General features: G+C 39.9%; 2 protein-coding genes across 57 annotated transcripts in view; one reads left to right on the top strand and one right to left on the bottom strand.

Annotated features, from left to right (window-relative positions):
* Window positions 1-22,516, bottom strand: part of IleRS (Isoleucyl-tRNA synthetase) — a 415,824-nt gene that overhangs the window by 85,973 nt on the left and 307,335 nt on the right. For 8 of the 9 annotated variants that reach the window (XM_071688289.1, XM_071688288.1, XM_071688292.1 and 5 more), the window contains exons 14-15: window positions 11,941-12,100; window positions 8,222-8,414 (exon numbers count right to left, since the gene is read on the bottom strand). The gene's annotated coding sequence lies outside the window, so the exon portion shown is untranslated. The remainder of the gene's footprint in view (window positions 1-8,221; window positions 8,415-11,940; window positions 12,101-22,516) is intronic. The other variant, XM_071688297.1, reaches the window with a different exon arrangement.
* The window catches only part of LOC139762964 (uncharacterized), a 614,722-nt gene that overhangs the window by 430,700 nt on the left and 161,506 nt on the right, over window positions 1-22,516 (top strand). The window lies entirely within an intron of this gene.

The following is a 22,516-nucleotide window of genomic DNA, read 5'->3' as shown; positions in this document are numbered from 1 at the left end:
ACAATAGGAAGGAGCATTAGGTGTAAGTAGTAGGGTGAAAAATAATGGAAGAACATTAGGTATACACATTACATGTATATGGTAAGAACAGCAGGTAGGAACCTCTGAAAACACTGCGCTATCTAGAGTTGCCCTCTGCCAGTAGCCTGTTAAGGACAAGACACTAAACAGATAAGAAGTGGCTCTGGAATTCACCAGTCATAGAGACTTTATCCACGGCCACCCCCTTCAGGGAGTTCCCAAAAGGCACAGGCATCAGATTTATTTATTTATTATTTATTTATTTTGCTATGTCGCTGTCTCCCGTGTTAGCGAGGTAGCGCAAGGAAACAGATGAAAGAATGGCCAAACCCGTCCACATACACATGTATATACACACACGTCCACACACGCACAATATGCATACCTATACATCTCAATGTACACATATATATACACACACAGACATATACATATATACACATGTACATAATTCATACTGTCTGAATTTATTTGTTCTCATTGCCACCTCGCCACACATGGAATAACCACCACCTCCCCCCTCATGTGTGCAAAGTAGCACTAGGAAAAACACCAAAGGCCCCATTCATTCACACTCAGTCTCTAGCTGTCATGTAATAATGCACCGAAACCACAGCTCCCTTTCCACATCCAGGCCCCACACAACTTTCCATGGTTTACCCCAAACGCTTCACATGCCCTGGCTCAATCCATTGACAGCACGTCGACCCCAGTATACCACATCATTCCATTTCACTCTATTCCTTGCACGCCTTTCACCCTCCTGCATGTTCAGGCCCCGATCACTCAAAATCTTTTCACTCCATCTTTCCACCTCCAATTTGGTCTCCCCCTTCTCCTCGTTCCCTCCACCTCTGATACATATATCCTCTTGGTCAATCTCTCCCCACTCATTCTCTCCATGTGACCAAACCATTTCAAAACACCCTCTTCTGCTCTCTCAACCACACTCTTTTTATTTCCACACATCTCTCTCACCCTTACATTACTTACTCGATCAAACCACCTCACACCACATATTGTCCTCAAACATCTCATTTCCAGCACATCCACCCTCCTGCACACAACTCTATCCATAGCCCACGCCTCGCAACCATACAAAATTGTTGGAACTACTATTCCTTAAAACATACCCATTTTTGCTTTCCGAGATAATGTTCTCAACTTCCAAACATTCTTCAAGGCTCCCAGAATTTTCGCCCCCTCCCCCACCCTATGATTCACTTCCGCTTCCATGGTTCCATCCGCTGCCAGATCTACTCCCAGATATCTAAAACACTTTACTTCCTCCAGTTTTTCTCCATTCAAACTTACCTCCCAATTGACTTGACCCTCAACCCTACTGTACCTAATAACCTTGCTCTTATTCACATTTACTCTTAACTTTCTTCTTTCACACACTTTACCAAACTCAGTCACCATCTTCTGCAGTTTCTTACATGAATCAGCCACAAGCGCTGTATCATCAGCGAACAACAACTGACTCACTTCCCAAGCTCTCTCATCCACAACAGACTGCATACTTGCCCCTCTTTCCAAAACTCTTGCATTCACCTCCCTAACAACCCCATCCATAAACAAATATAAACAACCATGGAGACATCACACACCCCTGCCGCAAACCTACATTCACTGAGAACCAATCACTTTCCTCTCTTCCTACTCGTACACATGCCTTACATCCTCGATAAAAACTTTTCACTGCTTCTAACAACTTGCCTCACACACCATATATTCTTAAAACCTTCCACAGAGCATCTCTATCAACTCTATCATATGCCTTCTCCAGATCCATAAATGCTACATTCAAATCCATTTGTTTTTCTAAGTATTTCTCGCATACATTCTTCAGGTGGATCAGGTGTTTGCTTTGAAGAATGTATGCGAGAAACACTTAGAAAAACAAATGGATTTGTATGTAGCATTTATGGATCTGGAGAAGGGATATGATAGAGTTGATAGAGATGCTCTGTGGAAGGTATCAAGATTATATGGTGTGGGAGGCAAGTTGTTAGAAGCAGTGAAAAGTTTTTATCGAGGATGTAAGGCATGTGTACGAGTAGGAAGAGAGGAAAGTGATTGGTTCTCAGTAAATGTAGGTTTGCGGCAGGGGTGTGTGATGTCTCCATGGTTGTTTAATTTGTTTATGGATGGGGTTGTTAGGGAGGTGAATGCAAGAGTTTTGGAAAGAGGGGCAAGTATGCAGTCTGTTGTGGATGAGAGAGCTTGGGAAGTGAGTCAGTTGTTGTTCGCTGATGATACAGCGCTGGTGGCTGATTCATGTAAGAAACTGCAGAAGCTGGTGACTGAGTTTGGTAAAGTGTGTGAAAGAAGAAAGTTAAGAGTAAATGTGAATAAGAGCAAGGTTATTAGGTACAGTAGGGTTGAGGGTCAAGTCAATTGGGAGGTAAGTTTGAATGGAGAAAAACTGGAGGAAGTAAAGTGTTTTAGATATCTGGGAGTGGATCTGGCAGCGGATGGAACCATGGAAGCGGAAGTGAATCATAGGGTGGGGGAGGGGGCAAAAATCCTGGGAGCCTTGAAGAATGTGTGGAAGTCGAGAACATTATCTCGGAAAGCAAAAATGGGTATGTTTGAGGGAATAGTAGTTCCAACAATGTTGTATGGTTGCGAGGCGTGGGCTATGGATAGAGTTGTGCGCAGGAGGGTGGGTGTGCTGGAAATGAGATGTTTGAGGACAATGTGTGGTGTGAGGTGGTTTGATCGAGTAAGAAATGTAAGGGTAAGAGAGATGTGTGGAAACAAAAAGAGCGTGGTTAAGAGAGCAGAAGAGGATGTTTCGAAATGGTTTGGGCACATGGAGAGAATGAGTGAGTGTGAACGAACGGGGCCTTTGTTGTCTTTTCCTAGTGCTACCTTGCACACATGAGGGGGGAGGGGGATGGTATTCCATGTGTGGCGAGGTGGCGATGGGAATGAGTAAAGGCAGACAGTGTGAATTGTGTGCATGGGTATATATGTATGTGTCTGTGTGTGTATATATATGTGTACATTGAGATGTACAGGTATGTACATTTGCGTGTGTGGACGTGTATGTATATACATTGTGTATGGGGGTGGGTTGGGCCATTTCTTTTGTCTGTTTCCTTGCACTACCTCGCAAACGCGGGAGACAGCGACAAAGCAAAATAAAAAAAAATAAAAAATAACATTCTTCAAAGCAAACACCTGATCCACACATCCTCTACCACTTCTGAAACCACACTGCTCTTCCCCAATCTGATGCTCTGTACATGCCTTCACCCTCTCAATCAATACCCTCCCATATACTTTACCAGGAATACTCAACAAACTTATACCTCTGTAATTTGAGCACTCACTCTTATCCCCTTTGCCTTTGTACAATGGCACTATGCAAACATTCCGCCAATCCTCAGGCACCTCACCATGAATCATACATACATTAAATAACCTTACCAACCAGTCAACAATACAGTCACACCCTTTTTTAATAAAGACAAGGGAGCAAATGGGAACTTCAGTGAAGGGGGCAAATGGGGAGGTGATAACAAGTAGTGGTGATGTGAGAAGGAGATGGAGTGAGTATTTTGAAGGTTTGTTGAATGTGTTTGATGATAGAGTGGCAGATGTGGGGTGTCTTCATCGAGGTGGTGTGCAAAGTGAGAGGGTTAGGGAAAATGATTTGGTAAATAGAGAATGATTTGGTAAATAGAGAAGAGGTAGTAAAAGCTTTACGGAAGATGAAAGCCGGCAAAGCAGCAGGTTTGGATGGCATTGCAGTGGAATTTATTAAAAAAGGGGGTGACTGTATTGTTGACTGGTTGGTAAGGTTATTTAATATATGTATGATTCATGGTGAGGTGCCTGAGGATTGGCGGAATGCTTGCATAGTGCCACTGTACAAAGGCAAAGGGGATAAGAGTGAGTGCTCAAATTAAAGAGGTATAAGTTTGTTGAGTATTCCTGGTAAATTATATGGGAGGGTATTGATTGAGAGGGTGAAGGCATGTACAGAGCATCAGATTGGGGAAGAGCAGTGTGGTTTCAGAAGTGGTAGAGGATGTGTGGATCAGGTGTTTGCTTTGAAGAATGTATGCGAGAAATACTTAGAAAAACAAATGGATTTGTATGTAGCATTTATGGATCTGGAGAAGGTATATGATAGAGCTGATAGAGATGCTCTGTGGAAGGTATTAAGAATATATGGTGTGTGAGGCAAGTTGTTAGAAGCAGTGAAAAGTTTTTATCGAGGATGTAAGGCATGTGTTCATGTAGGAAGAGAGGAAAGTGATTGGTTCTCAGTGAATGTAGGTTTGCGGCAGGGGTGTGTGATGTCTCCATGGTTGTTTAATTTGTTTATGGATGGGGTTGTTAGGGAGGTGAATGCAAGAGTTTTGGAAAGAGGGGCAAGTATGCAGTCTGTTGTGGATGAGAGAGCTTGGGAAGTGAGTCAGTTGTTGTTCGCTGATGATACAGCGCTGGTGGATGATTCATGTAAGAAACTGCAGAAGCTGGTGACTGAGTTTGGTAAAGTGTGTGAAAGAAGAAAGTTAAGAGTAAATGTGAATAAGAGCAAGGTTATTAAGTACAGTAGGGTTGAGGGTCAAGTAAATTGGGAGGTAAGTTCGAATGGAGAAAAGCTGGAGGAAGTGAAGTGTTTCAGATATCTGGGAGTGGATCTGGCAGCGGATGGAACCATGGAAGCGGAAGTGAATCATAGGGTGGGGGAGGGGGCAAAAATCCTGGGAGCCTTGAAGAATGTTTGGAAGTCGAGAACATTATCTCGGAAAGCAAAAATGGGTATGTTTGAGGGAATAGTGGTTCCAACAATGTTGTATGGTTGCGAGGCGTGGGCTATGGATAGAGTTGTGCGCAGGAGGGTGGATGTGCTGGAAATGAGATGTTTGAGGACAATATGTGGTGTGAGGTGGTTTGATCGAGTAAGCAATGTAAGGGTGAGAGAGATGTGTGGAAATAAAAAGAGTGTGGTTGAGAGAGCAGAAGAGGGTGTTTTGAAATGGTTTGGTCAAATGGAGAGAATGAGTGGGGAAAGATTGACCAAGAGGATATATGTGTCAAAGGTAGAGGGAACGAGGAGAAGTGGGAGACCAAATTGGAGGTGGAAAGATGGAGTGAAAAGATTTTGAGTGATCGGGGCCTGAACATGCAGGAGGGTGAAAGGCGTGCGAGGAATAGAGTGAATTGGAACGATGTGGTATACCGGGGTCGACGTGCTGTCAATGGATTGAACCAGGGCATGTGAAGCGTCTGGGGTAAACCATGCAAAGGTGTGGGGCCTGGATGTGGAAAGGGAGCTGTGGTTTCGGTGCATTATTACATGACAGCTAGAGACTGAGTGTGAACAAATGGGGCCTTTGGTGTTTTTCCTAGCGCTACCTCGCACACATGAGGGGGGAGGGGGTTGTTATTCCATGTGTGGCGAGGTGGCGATGGGAACAAATAAAGGCAGACAGTATGAATTATGTACATGTGTATATATATGTATATGTCTGTGTGTGTATATATATGTGTACATTGAGATGTATAGGTATGTATATTGTGCATGGGTGGACATGTATGTATATACATGTGTATGTGGGCGGGTTGGGCCATTCTTTCGTCTGTTTCCTTGTGCTACCTCGCTAACGCGGGAGACAGCGACAAAGCAAAATAAATAAATATATCCACTGCAATACCATCCAAACCTGCTGCTTTGCCGGCTTTCATCTTCCGTAAAGCTTTTACTACTTCTTCTCTATTTACCAAATCATTTTCCCTAACCCTCTCACTTTGCACACCACCTCGACCAAGACACCCCACATCTGCCACTCTATCATCAAACACATTCAACAAACCTTCAAAATACTCACTCCATCTCCTTCTCACATCACCACTACTTGTCATCACCTCCCCATTAGCCCCCTTCACTGAAGTTCCCATTTGCTCCCTTGTCTTACGCACTTTATTTACCTCCTTCCAAAACATCTTTTTATTCTCCCTGAAAATTAATGATACTCTCACCCCAACTCTCATTTGCCCTCTTTTTCACCTCTTGCACCTTATTGAGAGAAATGTAAATGAATATAGTTAAAGCATGTCTATTTCTAAACTCCGTATCTTTTATTTTTCTGCATTTCCTTAGGTATAGGTTCCTCTCTGGTCATTCCACCAAAGCAATAGTTGTTGCAACTTCTCACTCCGATTCCACCAACAATGGTGTTCCTCAGGATTGTGTCATCACCCAAAAACTCTCTCCCATCTATAAATGATCTTTCCTCTATTCCAAACAATATTCAATTTTATGCTGATGATTTCACTTGCATACTTCAACTTGATTTCCCTACCTTTGGTCTACTAATACTTATTTTCTTTCTCATACTTAACATATATCCTTTCAATTAACACCTTTGCAGCAACTGTGCTAAATTTAAACCTTTTCCTGTATCTAAGTCATTCTTTTCATTTATTCCATTTCAAAATGCCATAATTCAACACTGTAATAATATAAACATGTTGATCATAAGCATTTCCTCAAGTATAATCTGGAAACACCACAATCATCATTGCAAAGTCTGCTTCCCAAAGGATAGTGGTATGTTATGGGTGCTGCAATTATCATCAAGTAGGTTTAATAGCTATCTATATTTATTTATTTTGCTTTGTCGCTGTCTCCCGCGTTTGCGAGGTAGCGCAAGGAAACAGACGAAAGAAATGGCCCAACCCACCCCCATACACAATGTATATACACACACACGTCCACACACGCAAATATACATACCTATACATCTCAATGTACACATATATATACATACACAGACACATACATATATACCCATGCACACAATTCACACTGTCTGCCCCCATTCACTCCCATCGCCACCTCGCCACACATGGAATACCATCCCCCTCCCCCCCTCATGTGTGCAAGGTAGCACTAGGAAAAGACAACAAAGGCCCCATTCGTTCACACTCAGTCTCTGGCTGCCACGCAATAATGCCCGAAACCACAGCTCCCTTTCCACATCCAGGCCCCACACAACTTTCCATGGTTTACCCCAGACGCTTCACATGCCCTGATTCAATCCACTGACAAAACGTCAACCCCGGTATACCAAATTGATCCAATTCACTCTCTTCCTTGCCCTCCTTTCACCCTCCTGCATGTTCAGGCCTCGATCACACAAAATCTTTTTCACTCCATCTTTCCACCTCCAATTCGGTCTCCCACTTCTCCTCGTTCCCTCCACCTCCGACACATATATCCTCTTGGTCAATCTTTCCTCACTCATTCTCTCCATGTGCCCAAACCATTTCAAAACACACTCTTCTGCTCTCTCAACCATGCTCTTTTTATTTCCACACATCTCTCTTACCCTTACATTACTTACTCGATCAAACCACCTCACACCACACATTGTCCTCAAACATCTCATTTCCAGCACATCCACCCTCCTGCGCACAACTCTATCCATAGCCCATGCCGCGCAACCATACAAAATTGTCGGAACCACTATTCCTTCAAACTATGGGCCTTTTATATGCCACAGTATGGAGTACTAATCACAAACTGGGGTGGTTTTACATCCATGGATATTAACAAGAGTGGAATCAGTGGAGTCAGTTTTCCTGGCATCACCTGTCTTCAACCATTCCCTTCTGTATGCCACAATACTGCATTGCCTTCATCAGTTATTTTGACCAAACAATAACAAGGTTAACTTTTGAATCTAATAATTTGTGCATAAATCTTACTTCATACCTTGATGAATACACTCTCTATGATGATATATGCTCAACTACATTTTTTCCAACTCTTTAGTTAGGTTGCTTGTGATGGAATCATACTTCAACTGGGAATTTAAATCTGCAAAATACCAAAGCCACAGTCATGGTGTGAAGCACCATCCTAATTAGCTCAGCAATAATGGAAGCAGTTAATGTGATAGTCCAGTATTGCAGTAAAGACTAGAATTTATTTCCAGAACTTACCCTAGCACAGACTATGATGAGGGTCAAGAAAATACACCAAATACTGTACATTCTGCAGTGAACAATGATAACAGGCAACAGAGATATTATTCCCTTGGTAAAAGCTGCAAGTGCCTACACACGTAGGTCATATTTCATGCATGCTATTACATGGTAAGGTCAGGCCACAGAATTTTTTTAAAAATTAAAAGATCACTGATGCACAGATTATGATTTATATTACACATACTTGCAATGATGTCACCAGTGAAGGTTTATATGCTGTCGATGACCTGTTCACCTGACCGCCTTAGAATTCTTGCAGCAAGTGTGCTTACATCAATATCATTTATCTCTGTGGGATTGAAGTTCCCTCCAATGTACAGAGGCTCTGTGAAAATCTTGTGACCAAAGATTTTTCCACTGTAGTCTTTTTGAACCACCTGTTGGAAACAAATTGTTACTAGTTACACTGTACATTCAGTCATGTTAGATTATTGTATATATTTAGAATTCAGATGCTTACATTGTTGAGATGCTCAATCCGATCTTCTCCACTGACTTCATCAACCAATCAATCTTTCTCCATGAAATGTAACGAGTACAAAAAATACAATTTATTTCAAAAGGAAAGAAATACCTTAAGATATACTGTACTGCAATGTTACATGCAGTTCTACTTATGCCTACTTTTAACAGTACCCTGGGTACAAAACTAAAAATCCTTTATCTTCAAATTACTGTCCACATCTAAATTCTAAGCAAAGCCCATAAAAATTATTTTTGAAAAGGTACTGTTTAGGAGGACAAGCTAGGAGCAATGAATATGCAAGGACAGTGTAATGGCAACTTCCCTGTTGTCTTTCCTAAGCAGTCTTGTTAGTAATCAAGAACTATTCTATAAATACATAATGCCTGCATTATTTTCACAGCCCAACTCCTTTTCTTAAAAAAAAAAAAAAAAAAAAGGGAGAGAAGGCCAAGAGTGTCATCATGTGTGTACAACTATAACCAATAAAGCTTCTAGCATCAAGTAAGATAATCCTTGCACTGACCCTATTCTACCACCTTGCCTAAGCAACTCGCCCCCATCCCAAGCTCGCCTTCATTTAACATTGATATCACTTTTTATTTATTTATTTATTTTGCTTTGTCGCTGTCTCCTGCGTTTGCGAGGTAGCGCAAGGAAACAGACGAAAGAAATGGCCCAACCCACCCCCATACACAATATATATACATACACGTCCACACACGCAAACATACATACCTGTACATCTCAATGTACACATATATATACACACACAGACACATACATATATACCCATGCATACAATTCACACTGTCTGCCTTTATTTGTTCCCATCGCCACCTCACCACACATGGAATACCATCCCCCTCCCCCCTCATATGTGCGAGGTAGCACTAGGAAAAGACAACAAAGGCCCCATTCGTTCACACTCAGTCTCTAGCTGTCATGCAATAATGCCCGAAACCACAGCTCCCTTTCCACATCCAGGCCCCACACAACTTTCCATGGTTTACCCCAGACGCTTCACATGCCCTGATTCAATCCACTGACAGCACGTCAACCCCAGTACACCACATCGATCCAATTCACTCTATTGCTTGCCCGCCTTTCACCCTCCTGCATGTTCAGGCCCTGATCACACAAAATCTTTTTCGCTCCATCTTTCCACCTCCAATTTGGTCTCACATTTCTCCTCGTTCCCTCCACCTCTGACACATATATCTTATTGGTCAACCTTTCCTCACTCATTCTCTCCATGTGCCCAAGCCATTTCAAAACACCCTCTTCTGCTCTCTCAACCACGCTCTTTTTATTTGCACACATCTCTCTTACCCTTACATTACTTACTCGATCAAACCACCTCACGCCACATATTTTCCTCACACATCTCATTTCCAGCACATTCACCCTCCTGTGCACAAATCTATCCATAGCCCACGCCTCGCAACCATACAACATTGTTGGAACCACTATTCCTTCAAACATACCCATTTTTGCTTTCTGAGATAATGTTTTCAACTTCCACACATTCTTCATGGCTCCAAGGATTTTCGCCCCCTCCCCCACCCTATGATTCACTTCCGCTTCCATGGTTCCATCCGCTGCCAGATCCACTCCCAGATATCTAAAACACTTTACTTCCTCCAGTTTTTCTCCATTCAAACTTACCTCCCAATTGACTTGACCCTCAACCCTACTGTACCTAATAACCTTACTCTTATTTACATTTACTCTTAACTTTCTTCTTTCACACACTTTACCAAACTCAGTCACCAGCTTCTGCAGTTTCTCACATGAATCAGCCACCAGCGCTGTATCATCAGCAAACAACAACTGACTCACTTCCCAAGTTCTCTCATTCACAACAGACTTCATACTTGCCCCTCTTTCCAAAACTCTTGCATTCACCTCCCTAACAACCCCATCCATAAACAAATTAAACAACCATGGAGACATCATACACCACTGCCGCAAACCTACATTCACTGAGAACCAATCACTTTCCTCTCTTCCTACACGTACACATGCCTTACATCCTCGATAAAAACTTTTCACTGCTTCTAACAACTTGCCTCCCACACCATATATTCTTAATACCTTCCACAGAGCATCTCTATCAACTATCATATGCCTTCTCCAGATCCATAAATGCTACATACAAATCCATTTGCTTTTCTAAGTATTTCTCACATACATTCTTCAAAGCAAACACCTGATCCACACATCCTTTACCACTTCTGAAACCACACTGCTCTTCCCAATCTGATGCTCTGTACATGCCTTCACCCTCTCAATCAATACCCTCCCATATAATTTACCAGGAATACTCAACAAACTTATACGTCTGTAATTTGAGCACTCACTCTTATCCCCTTTGCCTTTGTACAATGGCACTATGCAAGCATTCCGCCAATCCTCAGGCACCTCACCATGAGTCACACATACATTAAGTAACCTTACTAACCAGTCAACAATACAGTCACCCCCTTTTCTAATAAATTCCACTGCAATACCATCCAAACCTGCTGCCTTGCCGGCTTTCATCTTACACAAAGCTTTTACTACCTCTTCTCTGTTTACCAAATCATTTTCCCTAACCCTCTCACTTTGCACACCACCTCGACAAAAACACCCTATCTGCCACTCTATCATCAAACACATTCAACAAACCTTCAAAATACTTGCTCCATCTCCTTCTCACATCACCACCACTTGTTATCACCTCCCCATTTGTGCCCTTCACTGAAGTTCCCATTTGCTTCCTTGTCTTAAGCACTTTATTTACCTCCTTCCAGAACATCTTTTTATTCTCCCTAAAATTTAATGATACTCTCTCACCCCAACTCTCATTTGCCCTCTTTTTCACCTCTTGCACCTTTCTCTTGACCTCCTGCCTCTTTCTTTTATACATCTCCCACTCAATTGCAATTTTTCCCTGCAAAAATCGTCCAAATGCCTCTCTCTTCTCTTTCACCAATAATCTTACTTCTTCATCCTACCACTCACTACCCTTTCTAATCAACCCACCTCCCACGCTTCTCATGCCACAAGCATCTTTTGCGCAATCCATCACAGATTCCCTAAATACATCCCATTCCTCCCCCACTCCCCTTACTTCCATTGTTCTCACCTTTTTCCATTCTGAACTCAGTCTCTCCTGGTACTTCCTCACACACGTCTCCTTCCCAAGCTCACTTACTCTCACCACCCTCTTCACCCCAACATTCACTCTTCTTTTCTGAAAACCCATACAAATCTTCACCTTAGCCTCCACAAGATAATGATCAGACATCCCTCCAGTTGCACCTCGCAGCACACTTTTATGGTTAGAAAATATTAGGAAATAGTGGAACATTCCTCCAGAAAAATTAGGAGGTTCCTTATCCCGTTCCTATGCCCAACTAGATCAAAACAAGACCATTATGTAGCAGAAAACCTACCACTAGTTAGCACTCCAGAGATCGTTCCTGCTATGGGACTTCCACGGGTGGTGAAGACATCCACTTCCATGTAGTTTGCACGCCAACTTTCCTGTACATTCTGATCTACACCATCTAGTAGGAACTCCCGGGTTATGCTGTCTAGCGAGTGGCCATTCACCTGCAAAGTGAAATGCTTAACCAAAAGCAACCAGATACTATTGATTATATTCCTTTACCTTTCCAACTGGAGGGATGTCTGATCATTATCTTGTGGAGGCTAAGGTGAAGATTTGTATGGGTTTTCAGAAGAGAAGAGTGAATGTTGGGGTGAAGAGGGTGGTGAGAGTAAGTGAGCTTGGGAAGGAGACTTGTGTGAGGAAGTACCAGGAGAGACTGAGTACAGAATGGAAAAAGGTGAGAACAATGGAAGTAAGGGGAGTGGGGGAGGAATGGGATGTATTTAGGGAATCAGTGATGGATTGTGCAAAAGATGCTTGTGGCATGAGAAGAGTGGGAGGTGGGTTGATTAGAAAGGGTTGTGAGTGGTGGGATGAAGAAGTAAGATTATTAGTGAAAGAGAAGAGAGAGGCATTTGGACGATTTTTGCAGGGAAAAAATGCAATTGAGTGGGAGATCTATAAAAGAAAGAGACAGGAGGTCAAGAGAAAGGTGCAAGAGGTGAAAAAGAGGGCAAATGAGAGTTGGGGTGAGAGAGTATCATTAAATTTTAGGGAGAATAAAAAGATGTTCTGGAAGGAGGTAAATAAAGTGCGTAAGACAAGGAAGCAAATGGGAACTTCAGTGAAGGGCGCAAATGGGGAGGTGATAACAAGTGGTGGTGATGTGAGAAGGAGATGGAGTGAGTATTTTGAAGGTTTGTTGAATGTGTCTGATGATAGAGTGGCAGATATAGGGTGTTTTGGTCAAGGTGGTGTGCAAAGAGAGAGGGTTAGGGAAAATGATTTGGTAAACAGAGAAGAGGTAGTAAAAGCCTTGCAGAAGATGAAAGCCAGCAAGGCAGCAGGTTTGGATGGTATTGCAGTGGAATTTATTAAAAAAGGGGGTGACTGTATTGTTGACTGGTTGGTAAGGTTATTTAATGTATGTATGACTCATGGTGAGGTGCCTGAGGATTGGCGGAATGCGTGCATAGTGCCATTGTACAAAGGCAAAGGGGATAAGAGTGAGTGCTCAAATTACAGAGGCATAAGTTTGTTGAGTATTCCTGGTAAATTATATGGGAGGGTATTGATTGAGAGGGTGAAGGCATGTACAGAGCATCAGATTGGGGAATAGCAGTGTGGTTTCAGAAGTGGTAGAGGATGTGTGGATCAGGTGTTTGCTTTGAAGAATGTATGTGAGAAATAGAAAAGCAAATGGATTTGTATGTAGCATTTATGGATCTGGAGAAGGCATATGATAAGAGTTGATAGAGATTCTCTGTGGAAGGTATTAAGAATATATGGTGTGGGAGGCAAGTTGTTAGAAGCAGTGAAAAGTTTTTATCGAGGATGTAAGGCATGTGTACGTGTAGGAAGAGAGGAAAGTGATTGGTTCTCAGTGAATGTAGGTTTGCGGCAGGGGTGTGTGATGTCTCCATGGTTGTTTAATTTGGTTATGGATGGGGTTTTTAGGGAGGTGAATGCAAGAGTTTTGGAAAGAGGGGCAAGTATGAAGTCTGTTGTGGATGAGAGAGCTTGGGAAATGAGTCAGTTGTTGTTCGCTGATGATATAGCCCTGGTTGCTGATTCATGTGAGAAACTGCAGAAGCTGGTGACTGAGTTTGGTAAAGTGTGTGAAAGAAGAAAGTTAAAAGTAAATGTGAATAAGAGCAAGGTTATTAGGTACAGTAGGGTTGAGGGTCAAGTCAATTGGGAGGTAAGTTTGAATGGAGAAAAATTGGAGGAAGTAAAGTGTTTTAGATATCTGGGAGTGGATCTGGCAGCAGATGGAACCATGGAAGCGGAAGTGAATCATAGGGTGGGGGAGGGGGTGAAAATCCTGGGAGCCTTGAAGAATGTGTGGAAGTCGAGAACATTATCTCGGAAAGCAAAAATGGGTATGTTTGAAGGAATAGTGGTTCCAACAATGTTGTATGGTTGCGAGGCGTGGGCTATGGATAGAGTTGTGCGCAGGAGGGTGGGTGTGCTGGAAATGAGATGTTTGAGGACAATGTGTGGTGTGAGTTGGTTTGATCGAGTAACTAATGTAAGGGTAAGAGAGATGTGTGGAAATAAAAAGTGTGGTTGAGAGAGCAGAAGAGGGTGTTTTGAAATGGTTTGGTCACATGGAGAGAATGAGTGAGGAAAGATTGACCAAGAGGATAATGTGTCAGAGGTGGAGGGAACGAGGAGAAGTGGGAGACCAAATTGGAGGTGGAAAGATGGAGTAAAAAAGATTTTGAGTGATTGGGGCCTGAGCATGCAGGAGGGTGAAAGGCGTGCAAGGAATAAAGTGAATTGGAACGATGTGGTATACCGGGGCTGATGTGCTGTCAGTGGATTGAACCAGGGCATGTGAAGTGTCTGGGGTAAACCATGGAAAGTTCTGTGGGGCCTGTATGTGGAAAGGGAGCTGTGGTTTCAGTGCATTATTACATGACAGCTAGAGACTGAGTGTGAACCAATGGGGCCTTTGTTGTCTTTCCTAGCACTACTTCACACACGAGGGGGGAGGGGGTTGTTATTACATGTGTGGTGAGGTGGCGATGGAAATGAATAAAGGCAGACAGTATGAAGTATGTACACGTGTATATATGTATATGTCTGTGTGTGTATATACATGTATACGTTGGGATGTAGAGGTATGTATATTTGCGTGTGTGGACGTGTATGTATATACATATGTATGTGGGTGGGTTGGGCCATTCTTTCGTCTGTTTCTTTGCGCTACCTCGCTAATGCAAGAGACAGCGACAAAGCAAAATAATAATAATATAATATATATAAACATTCATTAAACATGTCAATTTTGGCACTTGTCACCACAAACGTTAACTTAGGTCAAATTTCAAAAGCTCATCTTCATTCAATACAAATATTTTACCTAATTTTACATCACAAACCAAATCTTGACCCATATTTTACACAGCCCTCACTAATATCATCCATCACTCGGATCTTTCACAACAATTAACACTTCCATATACTTTCTCCATCTGTTAATACTCTCAAAAACACACCACAATACCACTGAAAATCACTTCCTCTACACATCTAAATTAATTACTGATAATAAATCTTATTAAACATGTCAATTTTGGCAATTGTCACCACAAACGTTAACTTAGGTCAAATTTCAAAAGCTCATCTTCATTCAATACAAATATTTTACCTAATTTTACATCATAAACCAAATCTTGACCCATATTTTACACAGCCCTCACTAATATCACCCATCACTCGGATCTTTCACAACAATTAACACTTCCATATACTTTCTCCATCTGTTAATACTCTCAAAAACACACCACAATACCACTGAAAATCACTTCCTCTACACATCTAAATTAATTACTAATAATAAATCTTATTAAACATGTCAATTTTGGCAATTGTCACCACGAACGTTAACTTAGGTCAAATTTCAAAACCTCATCTTCATTCAATACAAATATTTTACCTAATTTTACATCACAAACCAAATCTTGACCCATATTTTACACAGCCCTCACTAATATCACCCATCACTCGGATCTTTCACAACAATTAACACTTTCATATACTTTCTCCATCTGTTAATACTCTCAAAAACACACCACAATACCACTGAAAATCACTTCCTCTACACATCTAAATTAATTACTGATTATAAATCTTATTAAACATGTCAATTTTGGCACTTGTCACCACGAACGTTAACTTAGGTCAAATTTCAAAAGCTCATCTTCATTCAATACAAATATTTTACCTAATTTTACATCACAAACCAAATCTTGACCCATATTTTACACAGCCCTCACTAATATCACCCATCACTCGGATCTTTCACAACAATTAACACTTTCATATACTTTCTCCATCTGTTAATACTCTCAAAAACACACCACAATACCACTGAAAATCACTTCCTCTACACATCTAAATTAATTACTGATAATAAATCTTATGCGCTACATTATCATCTTAAAAAGACCCACTTCCAGTACTTAATACATTTTTGACATTATTCACTCATTCAACATAATATTACCAATGTAATACACCTACTATACAACTAACAAAGCTATTATACATTTTTTACATCAACTTATGTAATACACCTACTATATAACTAACAAAAAGCTATTATACATTTTTTACATTAACTTCGAAACCAATTAATCGCAATACATCACCCTACCTCCATAACACTCCACACCATTAACTTTTTGAGTACTATATAAATTGGAGAAATGTTAAGCAACAGAGCAACCAATGAACAACTTTTATCGTACTGTATTTCAACATTTATACAACTAGATCACAGTGTGATGTTTCAATACATACAATCAGGTTTTCTATTTACACTTACTAGACACACTTCAATTATCTCTAATGATGGCACTAGGCATGTTTTTATATATACATTAACGAGACATGCTTTAATTATCTCTAATGATGGCACAAGGCATGTTTTTATGTCTGTTTCAATTACATCTGATATATATATATATATATATATATATATATATATATATATATATATATTCAAATGATACAACTTTTCGGTTTTCTTATATTCCTATCTATTCATTCATTACGGTCTAATAAACTAACATAATGTGTAATATTTTACGTGTGACCTCAAATTATATTACAAATTATAAATCCACTTACACATGCCAGCCAGCCATTAACCGTCTCCATTCTAGAAAAATGTCGAGTCAAAAATCTAAATATTACTAACAACATACCAAGGAAGCAGATCCTATCACCTTCCTCACTACAAATATGTACATTTCCTACATACAGCCTCTGACCTACATATTACCCTATTACATACCACAAACTCAATCAAAATAAAAAAAAACAATTAAAAAAACAATTATTCCATTATAAATATTTCCCATGATGGAAATTCCACTTTTAAATATATAACTCGACTCAAAGTGCTCATTACTCGTTGAAGATCAGGGAAAACGTAACCCCAAACACCTTCCCCACAAGAAATATGTACATTTCCTACATACAGCTTCTGGCCTACATATTACCATCTCACATGCCACAAACTGGCTATTAAAAGAACAATACATTTAAAAACCAATTACTACATCACCTGCAACATGCACATGATGGAAATTCCACCATTAAATAAATAACTCGACTTAAAGTGTTCATTACTCGTTGAAGATCTGGGAAAACGTAACCCCCATAACGCACACAACTCACTCCTGACCCATTGCCTTCTAAAAACAAAACACAAATACACCAAACGCCACAACCCTTATCTATTTTCACAACAATAAAATGTAAAATACATAAATAGAACCATTTTCTCCCGACGCAGAAACCACAACAATCCACCATTTGCCTCCCGATCACTACCATCCCCCAAACCCCATCCACTTTACCCTCTGCCCTACGCTCTATTATAACCGTAACCTATTAAATAACACTAATTATACTCAATAACAACTCATACTCATTACAACGTCATTTTTTCTTACCTCTAAGCACTTAATTACCATCCGAAAACACAAGATTTTCCCGGAGACGCCAGTCGTCGCTGGTTATCTGTGTACCATCCACCAAGCAGCCGTGACGTCATTACAGAAACCTTCCCAGAGAAAACTGTGTTCTTATAGCGGTAACTCAACTATAATAGATATATCGTTTTTATTGTCGCAAATGGCTGATAGATGTTGTGGCCTGCCTATACCTGGTGTGGCCCGCCTGCACCGGGTGTGGCCCGCCTACACCTGATGTGGACCGCCTACACCAGATGTGGCCCGCATACACCTGGTGTGGCCCGCCTACAGCTGGTGTGGCCCGCCTACACCTGGTGTGGCCCGCCTACACCTGGTGTGGCCCTGCCTACAGCTGGTGTGGCCGCGTACACCAGGTGTGGCCCGCTACAGCTGGTGTGTGGCCCGCCTACAACTGGTGTGGCCCGCGTACACCAGGTGTGGCCCGCCTACACATGGTGTGGACCGCCTACACCAGATGTGGCCTGCATAGACCTGGTGTGGCCCGCCTACAGCTGGTGTGGCCCGCCTACACCAGATGTGGCCCGCATACACCTGGTGTGGCCTGCCTACAGCTGGTGTGGCCTGCGTACACCAGGTGTGGCCCGCCTACACCTGGTGTGGCCCGCGTACACCTGGTGTGGCCCGCCTACACCTGGAGTGGCCCGCCTACAACTGGTGTGGCCCGCGTACACCAGGTGTGGCCCGCGTACACATGGTGTGGACCGCTTACACCAGGTGTGGCCCGCCTACACCAGGTGTGGCCCGCCTACACCTGGTGTGGCCCGCCTACACCAGGTGTGGCCCGCCTACACCTGGTGTGGCCCGCCTACAACTGGTGTGGCCCGCGTACACCTGGTGTGGCCCGCCTACACCTGGTGTGGCCCGCCTACACCTGGTGTGGCCCGCCTACACCAGGTGTGGCCCGCCTACACATGGTGTGGACCACGTACACCTGGTGTGGCCCGCCTACACATGGTGTGGACCGCCTACACTAGGTGTGGGCTACATGTATGGTGGGCTGACCCACTATCATGTTCAACACATTAACTTCGCCATCATTGGTCACACACACACACACCATCATCACAATGTTACCACTCATGTCTCTCCTCATGTTAGCCGAGGTCATGACATCATCATACCTCACATTAAGGTCCCGTCTTCTTAAACATCCAGCCTTCAAAAACGAAAATGTATTGTCTCACTTTACCTATTGGTATTATATACATATACAGTAAACAAGTACAACGGTAGACACAGTTATCCCTCCTAAAAAAGTCACTGAACAAATAAAACCATCGTGTATGTGTGTGTGTGTGTGTGTGTGTGTGTGTGTATGTGTGTGTGTGTGTATGTGTGTGTGTATGTATGTGTGTGTGTGTGTATGTGTGTATGTATGTGTGTGTGTGTGTGTGTGTGTGTGTGTGTAGGTAGAGTGGAGTCTCCTTGATGGACTTTGTAGTGAATTGTTAATGCTTCCTCTCAGCTATACCTACCTGACTTGTTTCCTAGGACGTATAAAGTCATGCCCATATTTACCTGAACATGATACATATGGCTCCCAACCCAGCATTATTGTAACCACATACATCAAACGTTACTGCCATTCCCATGTAATGTTACACATCAATATCAGTACTATAAGGTCGTCACAAATATCACTATGATGAAATCACATAACATACATCACCTGAGTCATAAGGTCACATGATAAACATCACCTGAGTCATAAGGTCACATGATAAACATCACCTGAGTCATAAGGTCACATGATAAACATCACCTGAGTCATAAGGTCACATGATAAACATCACCTGAGTCATAAGGTCACATGATAAACATCACCTGAGTCATAAGGTCACATGATAAACATCACCTGAGTCATAAGGTCACATGATAAACATCACCTGAGTCATAAGGTCACATGATAAACATCACCTGAGTCATAAGGTCACAGGATAAACATCACCTGGTTATACGACCTCGTCAGAGATATCACTAGATTCATAAAATCTCATCACATGTCACAAGGTCACATTAAGCACATTATTGGTTATAAGGTCACATCAAACACATCACTAGAGTCATAAGATCACATCATACACATCACTAGAGTCATAAGGTCACATCAAACATCACTGGAGTCGTAAGGTCACATCAAATATCACTATATATATATATATATATATATATATATATATATATATATATATATATATATATATATATATATATATATATATATATATATATATATATATATATATATATATATATATATATATATATATATATATATATATATATATATATATATATATATATATATATATATATATATATGGTGAAATCGTACTTCAGTAGGAGTTCCTACACGCAGAGAATACATGGGAAGTATTCTTTCTCCCCTATTCCCAGGGATAATATATATATATATATATATATATATATATATATATATATATATATATATATATATATATATATATATATATATATGTATACATATATATATACATATATATATATATATATATATATATATATATATATATATATATATATATATATATATATATATATATATATGTATATGTATACATATATATATACATATATATATGTATATATATATATATATGACTCAGGTGATGTATGTTATGTGACATATATATACATATATATATATATATATATATATATATATATATATATATATATATATATATATATATATATGTATATGTATACATATATATATATACATATATATATGTATATATATATATATATATATATATATATATATATATATATATATATATATATATATATATATATATATATATATATATTATCCCTGGGAATAGGGGAGAAAGAATACTTCCCATGTATTCTCTGCGTGTAGGAACTCCTACTGAAGTACGATTTCACCATATATATATATATATATATATATATATATATATATATATATATATATATATATATATATATATATATATATATATATATATATATATATATATATATATATATATATATATATATATATATATATATATATATATATATATAGTGATATTTGATGTGACCTTACGACTCCAGTGATGTTTGATGTGACCTTATGACTCTAGTGATGTGTATGATGTGATCTTATGACTCTAGTGATGTGTTTGATGTGACCTTATAACCAATAATGTGCTTAATGTGACCTTGTGACATGTGATGAGATTTTATGAATCTAGTGATATCTCTGACGAGGTCGTATAACCAGGTGATGTTTATCCTGTGACCTTATGACTCAGGTGATGTTTATCATGTGACCTTATGACTCAGGTGATGTTTATCATGTGACCTTATGACTTAGGTGATGTTTATCATGTGACCTTATGACTCAGGTGATGTTTATCATGTGACCTTATGACTCAGGTGATGTTTATCATGTGACCTTATGACTCAGGTGATGTTTATCATGTGACCTTATGACTCAGGTGATGTTTATCATGTGACCTTATGACTCAGGTGATGTTTATCATGTGACCTTATGACTCAGGTGATGTATGTTATGTGATTTCATCATAGTGATATTTGTGACGACCTTATAGTACTGATATTGATGTGTAACATTACATGGGAATGGCAGTAACGTTTGATGTATATATATGTATATGTATACATATATATATATACATATATATATGTATATATATATATATATATATATATATATATATATATATATATATATATATATATATATATATATATATATATTATCCCTGGGAATAGGGGAGAAAGAATACTTCCCATGTATTCTCTGCGTGTAGGAACTCCTACATATATATACATATATATATGTATATATATATATGTATACATATATATATATATATATATATATATATATATATATATATATATATATATATATATATTATCCCAGGGAATAGGGGAGAAAGAATACTTCCCATGTATTCTCTGCATGTCGTAGAAGGCGACTAAAAGGGAAGGGAGCGGGGGGCTGGAAATCCTCCCCTCTCATTTTTTTTTTTCCAAAAGAAGGGGGTTGTTATTCCATGTGTGGCAAGGTGGCGATGGGAACAAATAAAGGCAGACAGTATGAATTATGTACATGTGTACATATGTATATGTCTGTGTGTATATATATGTGTACATTGAGAGGTATAGGTATGTATATGTACGTGTGTGGACGTGTATGTATATACATGTGTATGTGGGTGGGTTGGGCATTCTTTCGTCTGTTTCCTTGCGCTACCTCGCTAACACGGGAGACAGCGACAAAGCAAAATAAATAAATAAATAAATGATTTTGAAAATAAAACACTCAAGTAATGCTCAAAATCACACACTGTAACTCTTACTGTCTTTTCTAAACTTTATGTAGCAGTGAAGAACAAAATCACTCAATATCCAAAGCCACTTTCAATGCGTAGCTAAATGAGTAACTTCCTGTGGTTATGGTCGCTGGGATGGGTTAATATGGAAGCAAATACACACAGTGCTCAGCTTTCCAGCAACTGAATATAAACATGAAACCCAAACAATCACAAATGACTGGAAAACATTAAAATTATGATAAATATTAGCTGCTATGTGAAATTAGGAGAAGATTTTATAGATTTTGCTTGATGTGATAAGATCACGAAATATGTCATATTCAATAAAAAAAAGTAACAGAAAAAACAGTGTATGCCTTAGTAATGTTCTAAGGAGCTGGTAAAACAATGTTTGGCAAATTTATTTTACAGCCAATCATCAACAATATGGTCTCACAAACTGATAGGCATCTTAAATAGCAATCGAATAAAGTTGAGGAACTATTTCTTCCTTATGAAATGAAGGAAAATCATAAAAGAATGATAAAGCAACCAAGTAACATGTGATATAGGCCTGAACTTAATC

The sequence above is a fragment of the Panulirus ornatus genome, chromosome 45, assembly GCF_036320965.1.
Source record: "Panulirus ornatus isolate Po-2019 chromosome 45, ASM3632096v1, whole genome shotgun sequence".
In the NCBI taxonomy this organism is placed as follows: Eukaryota; Metazoa; Arthropoda; class Malacostraca; order Decapoda; family Palinuridae; genus Panulirus; species Panulirus ornatus.
Note: the sequence above shows the minus strand (reverse complement) of the source record. Positions and strands in the feature narration are given on the sequence as shown.